The following is a 7,561-nucleotide window of genomic DNA, read 5'->3' on the forward strand; positions in this document are numbered from 1 at the left end:
AAAGAGAGGGAGAGAAACATCAATGTGTGGTTGCTTTTGTGCCTCCCCCCTAGTAGGGACCTGGCTCTAACACAGGCATGTGCCCCAGACCAAGAATTGAACTGGTAACCATTTGATTCACAGGCCAACACTCAATCTATTGAGCGACACCAGCCAGGGCCCAACTCTCACATTCTTTGACTTGATATGACTCTGCTTCACTTATTTAACAACTCTCATTGAATGCCTGCTATCATCAGGCACTGTGCTGGGTGCCTGAATTTTCTATTTCTCATATGGCAGTGAATAGTGCCTGTTCTATCTGATTCATTCATGCCAATGAGCTTATAGATGTGAAGATTTTTTTAAAAGTCTATCACCATAGAAATGGATGGCACAACATTATTGTAATAAAAGGGTCCCATTCTTCAGTTTCTTGTGCTAAAACTTGCTCCACCGATTTTGTCATCTTGTACTAAAAGTAGCTACACAAGCTTTGCTTATTTCTGCTAAAAATGCAACTATTTGCAACACGTTATTAAAACACAGCCAAAACCATAACCATTTTCACTTTTCTTTGGCTCTCTCCTAGCCCATCTTCTCACACCCACCAGAGATTATTTTATTTCCTTATAAAAGACAGAGAAATATCAACATATATTTTAGAAATTCTGGGCAAACCCCATTCTTATTCCATCCACCAAACTCAAGGTCATTGCCATTCCATTTTAGCACCTTCTCCCCCTTCTCCTAACCTCCTTTCCAGATACCTTTACCCGTCAGGATTCCATAGCATGGCCAAGGTGCTGTATACCTTTTCCCTTTCAGGCCTCATTTAGGCAGGACCCAAACTCCTGCTTTTTCCTTCCTAACAAAACTCACCTATAAGATAGTTTCAAATAGGCTCATCATCAACAAAAGTGGTGGTGTGGGGGTGGAAAAACTCAGTTATCTACCCAAGAGAGCTGAAAACAGGTGTTGAAACAAACACGTGTACATGAATATTCATAGCAGCATTGTTCACAATAGCCAAAAGGTGGAAACAACCCAAATGTCTATCAACTAATGAATGTATAAACAAAAATGTTAGTATATCCATATAATAGAATACTATTCAGTCATAAAAAGGGATGAAGTAGTAATGAATGTTACAACATGGGTGAACCTAGAAAACATCCTACTAATAAAAGATGCCAAACAAAAAAAGAACAAATGTTGTGTGATTTCATTTTTAAGAAATATCCAAAATAGGCAAACCCATACAGACAAAAATCAGATTAGTGGTTGCCAGGGGCTGAGGGGAAGAAAGAATTAGGAGTGACTGCTTAATGTGTACAGGGTTTCTTTTAGGTATGATGAAAAAATCTGGATTTAAAGAGCAGTGATAGTTGCACAGCCCTGTGAATGTACTAAAAGCAACTGAATTGTTCACTTCAAAATAGTTAAAATGGTGACTTTTATATTGTGTGAATTGTACCTCAATTTTTTAAAAAAGAAGCCATTTTAAAAGCTTCATCAATCCTATAATTCTATTCTCTTAGAGCCCTGAGAGGTGATGGGCAGCTAATCTAGTAATTTAATTCATGTCAGTATGTTCACCATTAGCCCCTCTAGAAATCACTTGTCTATAAAGCCAATATTGTAATGCTCCCACTAGCCAATCCAATGACTATCTCAGACCTTTCTAATATATCCTTGCATTTTACCCCCACTAAAACCAGATGGGGCCCCAGAATCCTTCTTAATAATGCCCCATGCAAGCAGCCTCTGACATGATCTCAGATGGAATATGAGATAAAATCTATTTCTAAGTTACCATTGATTTCAGATTTGGCTGAAACAAATCCTAAGGTCTAGTTTGAAAATTATGATATTTCTCTATTTATATGGGAGTTTCAGGAGTCAACTGGAGAGATTGTAAGATGGACAGTAGGGAGACTTTATCTTTCAGTTCATACCAAATGGTACAGTGCCTATTGGTAGGACCAATCCCAGGCACACTCTCAGCACATGATTTAAGTGGGCTTTTCCTGATTTCCTCAAAAGCCACTTACCAACAGAGATCTAGGCCAGAGCCCTCAAATGTGCATGTCTGCATGTGTATTGGTATGTGTTTGGGTGAAGAAACTCACAGATTTTGTTCAAAGAAATATAGAATGAGAGAAGAGAAATAAGAAAGTTGAAGGCAAGAGAAAACTGGCTGGTAGAGGAGCCTCAAAACTTTGACTGTCACTTCTGCTTATGAATAAATAAAGTAAACTTGGGTAAAAAGCTCCAGTTGTCACCATCAGAGGCTGACCCAGAGAGTCTGTGGTTCCATGCCTGAAGAATTAAGTGCAACTTTGTATCAAGGACACTCTCTTGAGCCTCAGGTAGTCACTGCAGCAAAGGGCTGTCAGGGAATCAGGACCATGAAATCAGCAAGAGGATGAAACAAGACAATGTATGTGTATGTGTATGTGTCCTTGTGTGTGTGTTCATGATGTATGTGCATATGCATGTAGCATTTATGCTAATGAAACCAGGATTTTATCCTCTAAAAGCTGCATTGTTAATATGGGAATATTTCACAGCCTAAACTACTAGTCCACAAACAGAACCACAGCCAAGAACACCACCCAGTTTATCATGATGTGCCTGTTCAAAAAACCACAAAGAAGGCTTCCTCTGAAATTATTCCAAGCACAAAGAGGCAACTACCCTCATCAGCACATGGCTAATCAGAGGGAAACACATATCCTCCGTTGTGTCCCCCTCTCATCCCCTCAACTGCAAGCCACTTATGAGATTGTTCTAAACATAAACCATTTCTTTTTTGTTGTTGTTTGAATGTTTAAAGTATATTTTATTGATTATGCTATTACAGTTGTCCCAATTTTTCCATTTTATCCCCCTCCTCCCGGCATCACCCCCCACCCACCCTCCAGCATTCCCCCTTCCCCTTACTTCATGTCCACGGGTTGTGCATATAAGTTCTTTGGCTTCTCCATTACCTATATTATTCTTAACTTTCCCCTGTCTATTTTGTGCCTACCTATTCTTCTTCTTATTCCCTGTTCCTTTTCCCCCATTCTCCCCACTCGCTCTCCCCACTGATAACCCTCCATGTAATCTCTATTTCTGTGATTCTGTTCCAGTTTTAGTTGTTTATTTAGTTTGTTTTTGTTTTTTTAGGTTCAGATGTTGATAGTTGGGAGTTTGTTGTCATTTTACTGTTCATATTCTTGATCGTTTTCTTTTTCTTAGATAAGTCTTTTTAACATTTCATATAATAAGGGCTTAGTAATGATGAACTCCTTTAACTTGACTTTATCATGGAAACACTTTATCTGCCCTTCCATTCTAAATGATAGTTTTTCGTAAACCATTTCTTTCTCAAGTGGGAATGTGTTTGATTGACATGGAGTCTTTGCTCCCACTAGATGGTGGTATAGAGTGCTCAGGCAGCTTTGTTTAAACAAGAATGGCTGACAATTTTACTTCCTTGATCTCGGTTTTTTGTTTAAATAGAATAAGGGAAATAAGTAAATTAACCAAAATGCACATTAAAAATTTAATCAGAATATGGGTTTAGAGGTAAATACTAAACAAACAAAATTCATTTCAAAAATATTTAAGGGGTGTTTATAGGACCTGTACTAGGCCCCAGGAGAGTATAAAGGTGTCAAAGCAAGGTCCATACTCTCTGGGAGATGACATCCTAATGGGAAAGACAGGCCATATACAACTCATTCTGATGCAAGACAGGTTATGATAAAGTATTCAAATGACAATGCAAATTTTATACTGGAGTCACAGCTAGTTTTTAGACTCTAAATATTTTTATCTGTCACAAGCTACCAGGTTAAGGACTAAAAGTTGCATTTGTCCTTTAAAAATAGTGTGGCTATATTGATGGTGAAAAAGAAAAACAGCTCACCGGTGGCTATACTGACCTAACATGGACATTAAAGATAAAATGGCTATTAATGGAAAATTTAAGCAAGTAAAATTGCTTTGTCCCTCTCATATAGGGCAATATGCCCAGGACAATAACACATACCCTCTGGCTATATGATCTTTTAAAAGGCAGAACACCTTCAGAGATACATTGTGACCATGAGATCATGAGACTTTGCTCCCTGTGACCTATGGAAATTAGTCACAGTGCTTCCTTTGTTGCACTTGGCATTCTGAGGTGCCAACTGGAGAAAGATTATGGTATGGATGCCAGCCCCCAACAGCTCACTTCCAATCATGGAATTATTGAGAGTTGAAACAAGTAAGCTTCGATTCATGAGATTTGTTTATGGTTAAAACCACTGAGACTTTGTCACCTCAGCATTTGTGGCAAAGGGGTTATTTGGAATGGGACAGAGATTGACCTAAATTCCAGGTTTTCATTGTAAAATAGGCTCATAGAGAAGGAACTGATAGATCATGCAGTCCCTCCACTAAAATGAATCCTAAATTATTCTTGATGATTCTCATGAGTTAAAAGGAAACAGCCCCGGCTGGGTGGCTCAGCTGGTAGGAGCATCATCCCATACACCAAAACAGTTACAGGTTCGACTCCTGGTCAGGACACATACCTAGGTTGCAGGCTCAATCTCCAGTTAGAGAGCATATAGGAGGCAACAGATTGATATTTCTCTCTCCCTCTCCCTCTCCCTCTCCCCGCTTCCTTTCCCTAAAACTCAATAAACATGTACTTGGGTGAGGATTTTTTTAAATGGAAAGGAGACAGTGAAAGTTTTCCCAACCTTGACACAGACAAGTTGGGAAAGTAAAAAGAGGTGAGAAAAGACTCAGGAAGGCAGATGTGTAATGAGTCATCAGTGGGTCCGTCCCAATGAATCTCAAATGCAGAATACAGGCAGAACCCATAAAAGCATAACTGAAGCCTGGACAATGACCAAGACAAACCATCCAAAGCAGTCTTCAGCTTCACAGAGCTCTTGGCTTTCCCTGAACTTACGTATTAGCTAACCAAGCCTGTTCTTAAATAAAGCAAGCCATCCTTTGCTCTTGCTATGATTTCTTCCTTTGTTATCTCACTATCTCTATTTCCATGCACTCTGTAATAAATGTTTTTGCTATATCCTAATGTGGCCCAGAGGCCTGGAGATTGACTGTGCCTCTGTGTATGTCTACACAGTGTGAAGTAAATAGAGGTTAAACTATACAGTATATAATATATATCTATAAAGACATTTGCTTGAGCCCTGGCTGGTGTGGCTCAATGGATTGGGCACCAGCCTCTGAACCAAAAGATTGCTGGTTCAATTTTTGGTCAGAGCACATGACTGGGTTTCAGACCAGGACCCCAGTTGGGGGCATGCTAGAGGCAAGTGATTGATAATTCTCTTGCATGTTGATGTTCTCATTCTCCCTCCTTTCCCCTCTTTCTAAGGAATAAATAAAATATTTCCCTTTAAAAGACATTCACTTGAAAGAATTAATGATAAAACCAATAGCCATATTGATTATGTCCTAAAAAGTATTTATTAGCCCTGGCTGGTATGGCTCAGTGGATTGAGTGTTGGCCTGCAGATCAAAGGGTTGAAGGTTCGATTCCCAGTCAGGGTACATGCCTGGGTTGTGGGCCAGGCCTCCCACACAGGGCACATAACAGGCGACCACATATTGGTGTTTCTCTCCATCTCTTTCTCCCTCCCTTCCCCTCTCTAGAAATAAATAAATAAAATCTTTAAATTCTTTAAATAAAAATAAAAAGTACTTATTAGGCCACAAAACCTCTCAATATTTTTTTAAATTTTCTATTATAGCCTCAAAGTATCTTCTTCTTCATATCCTTAGTTCACCTTTTAACATATTTTAAAAAGTAGAAATACTAAAGACCATTTTCTCTGATTTAGAATCCATAACACTACCTTACTAATGTAGCTCAGTGGATTAAGCACAGGCTGCAAACCAAATGGTCGCCAGTTTGATTCCCAGTCAGGGCACATGCCTAGGTTGTGAGCTAGCTCCCCAGTAGGGAGTGCATGAGGAGCAACCACACATTGATATTTCCTTCTCTTTCTCCTCCCTTCCCCTGTCTCTAAAAATAAATAAATAAAATCTTTTCAAAAAAAGAACCAATAACACCAGACATTAGCAATAATAAAAAGGAAAAGACAAAAACCTACCAAACGTAGAATTGAAAAAAGATTATCTGCCCTGGCTGGTATGGCTCAGTGGATTGAGTCCCGGCCTGCAAACTAAAGGATCACTGGTTTGATTCCGAGTCAGGGCATATGCCTAGCTTGTGGACCAGGTCCTCAGTTGGGGGCATGTAAGGGGAAACCACACATTGACGTTTCTCTCCCTTTCTTTCTCCCTCACTTCCCTTCTTTCTAAAACTAAATAAGTAAATAATCTTTAAAAAATAATTTTAAAAAGATTATCTTTTGAACCACAGAGCAAATAATTGAAATTGTAATCATATCAAGAAAATAACAATGATGAAAACTATATATATCCCCAGTCTAAAATGTAAACTTTGTCAAATCATTCCTCAGAAGAAAACTGGAAATCAATACAGTGTCGCATTAGGCAGCTGACAATACAAATATAATTATTAATGTGGAGGAATGATACAAAAAGGTATAAAAATGGAGAATAGCATGTCAACCTGGTCCTAACTCAGAGCCACTTATAACAGTAAAAATTTTCTCAGTTTTTTTGGCCCTTTTCCCTAAGGATTACTAAGGATTCTATGGAAGATTTAATTTGTAAATCTTTTTAATAGAGTAGGTAAGAAATAAGTATATTTATCCCTAGTTGACATATAAGAGAATAGATCACAGAGCAATATAACAATTCATTAAATACCAAATAAATTTCTACCTACGGACCCATACATATATCATAGAATGTTGGGGTTGAAAGACACTTGAAAACTCACTAATTCAAACTCTCAAAATATTTGTACCCTTTGCCTCACCATACAATAACAGAGAACTCACTACCTTCAAAAATGGCCTATCCCTTCTTTGAAAAGAGTAGGTCATTATAAAATTCATCTCAAATTTGTTTTCTTTCAGTTTTCACTCATTTACTTTACTAAATTATTTCTGCTCCTTGGAGTTATGCATTACATTCTCTCCTCCCATATATTCACTTCCTAAATGCTGGCTTCCAAGTATAAACATCTTCAATTCATTTTCATATCTTGGTCATTCCATTCATATTGTCAAATATTAAACATTGTGTTAACTAAAACCCCTTCTTCAGATAGATTTTCATTTTCAAAGACATAGCTTTTTATTTATCCTATTAAATATGATCTTAGATTAAATCCATTGCACTACCCTTGAATTTGTCAACTTGATTTTGTTACTTATCTTAATTGCTATCACCCCAGTTACAGATAATCTTCAATTTTAATAAACACAACTTTTATATTGGTCCCAGTAATTATTTTAAATAGTTAAACAGAACAGGGCCAAAGAGAAAGCTTTCTTACTCCATGGGAATTAATCCATTAATTGTTAGATAAACTCACTTAACAAATTACAAGTCATCTTAATTTTCTTTTTTTTAATATTTTTTAATTTAATTCTTGTTCAAGTACAGCTTTCTGTCTTATATTACCAAC

The sequence above is a fragment of the Sturnira hondurensis genome, unplaced genomic scaffold (genome assembly GCF_014824575.4).
Source record: "Sturnira hondurensis isolate 20B ecotype Veracruz unplaced genomic scaffold, ASM1482457v3 Scaffold0016098, whole genome shotgun sequence".
Classification (NCBI taxonomy): Eukaryota; Metazoa; Chordata; class Mammalia; order Chiroptera; family Phyllostomidae; genus Sturnira; species Sturnira hondurensis.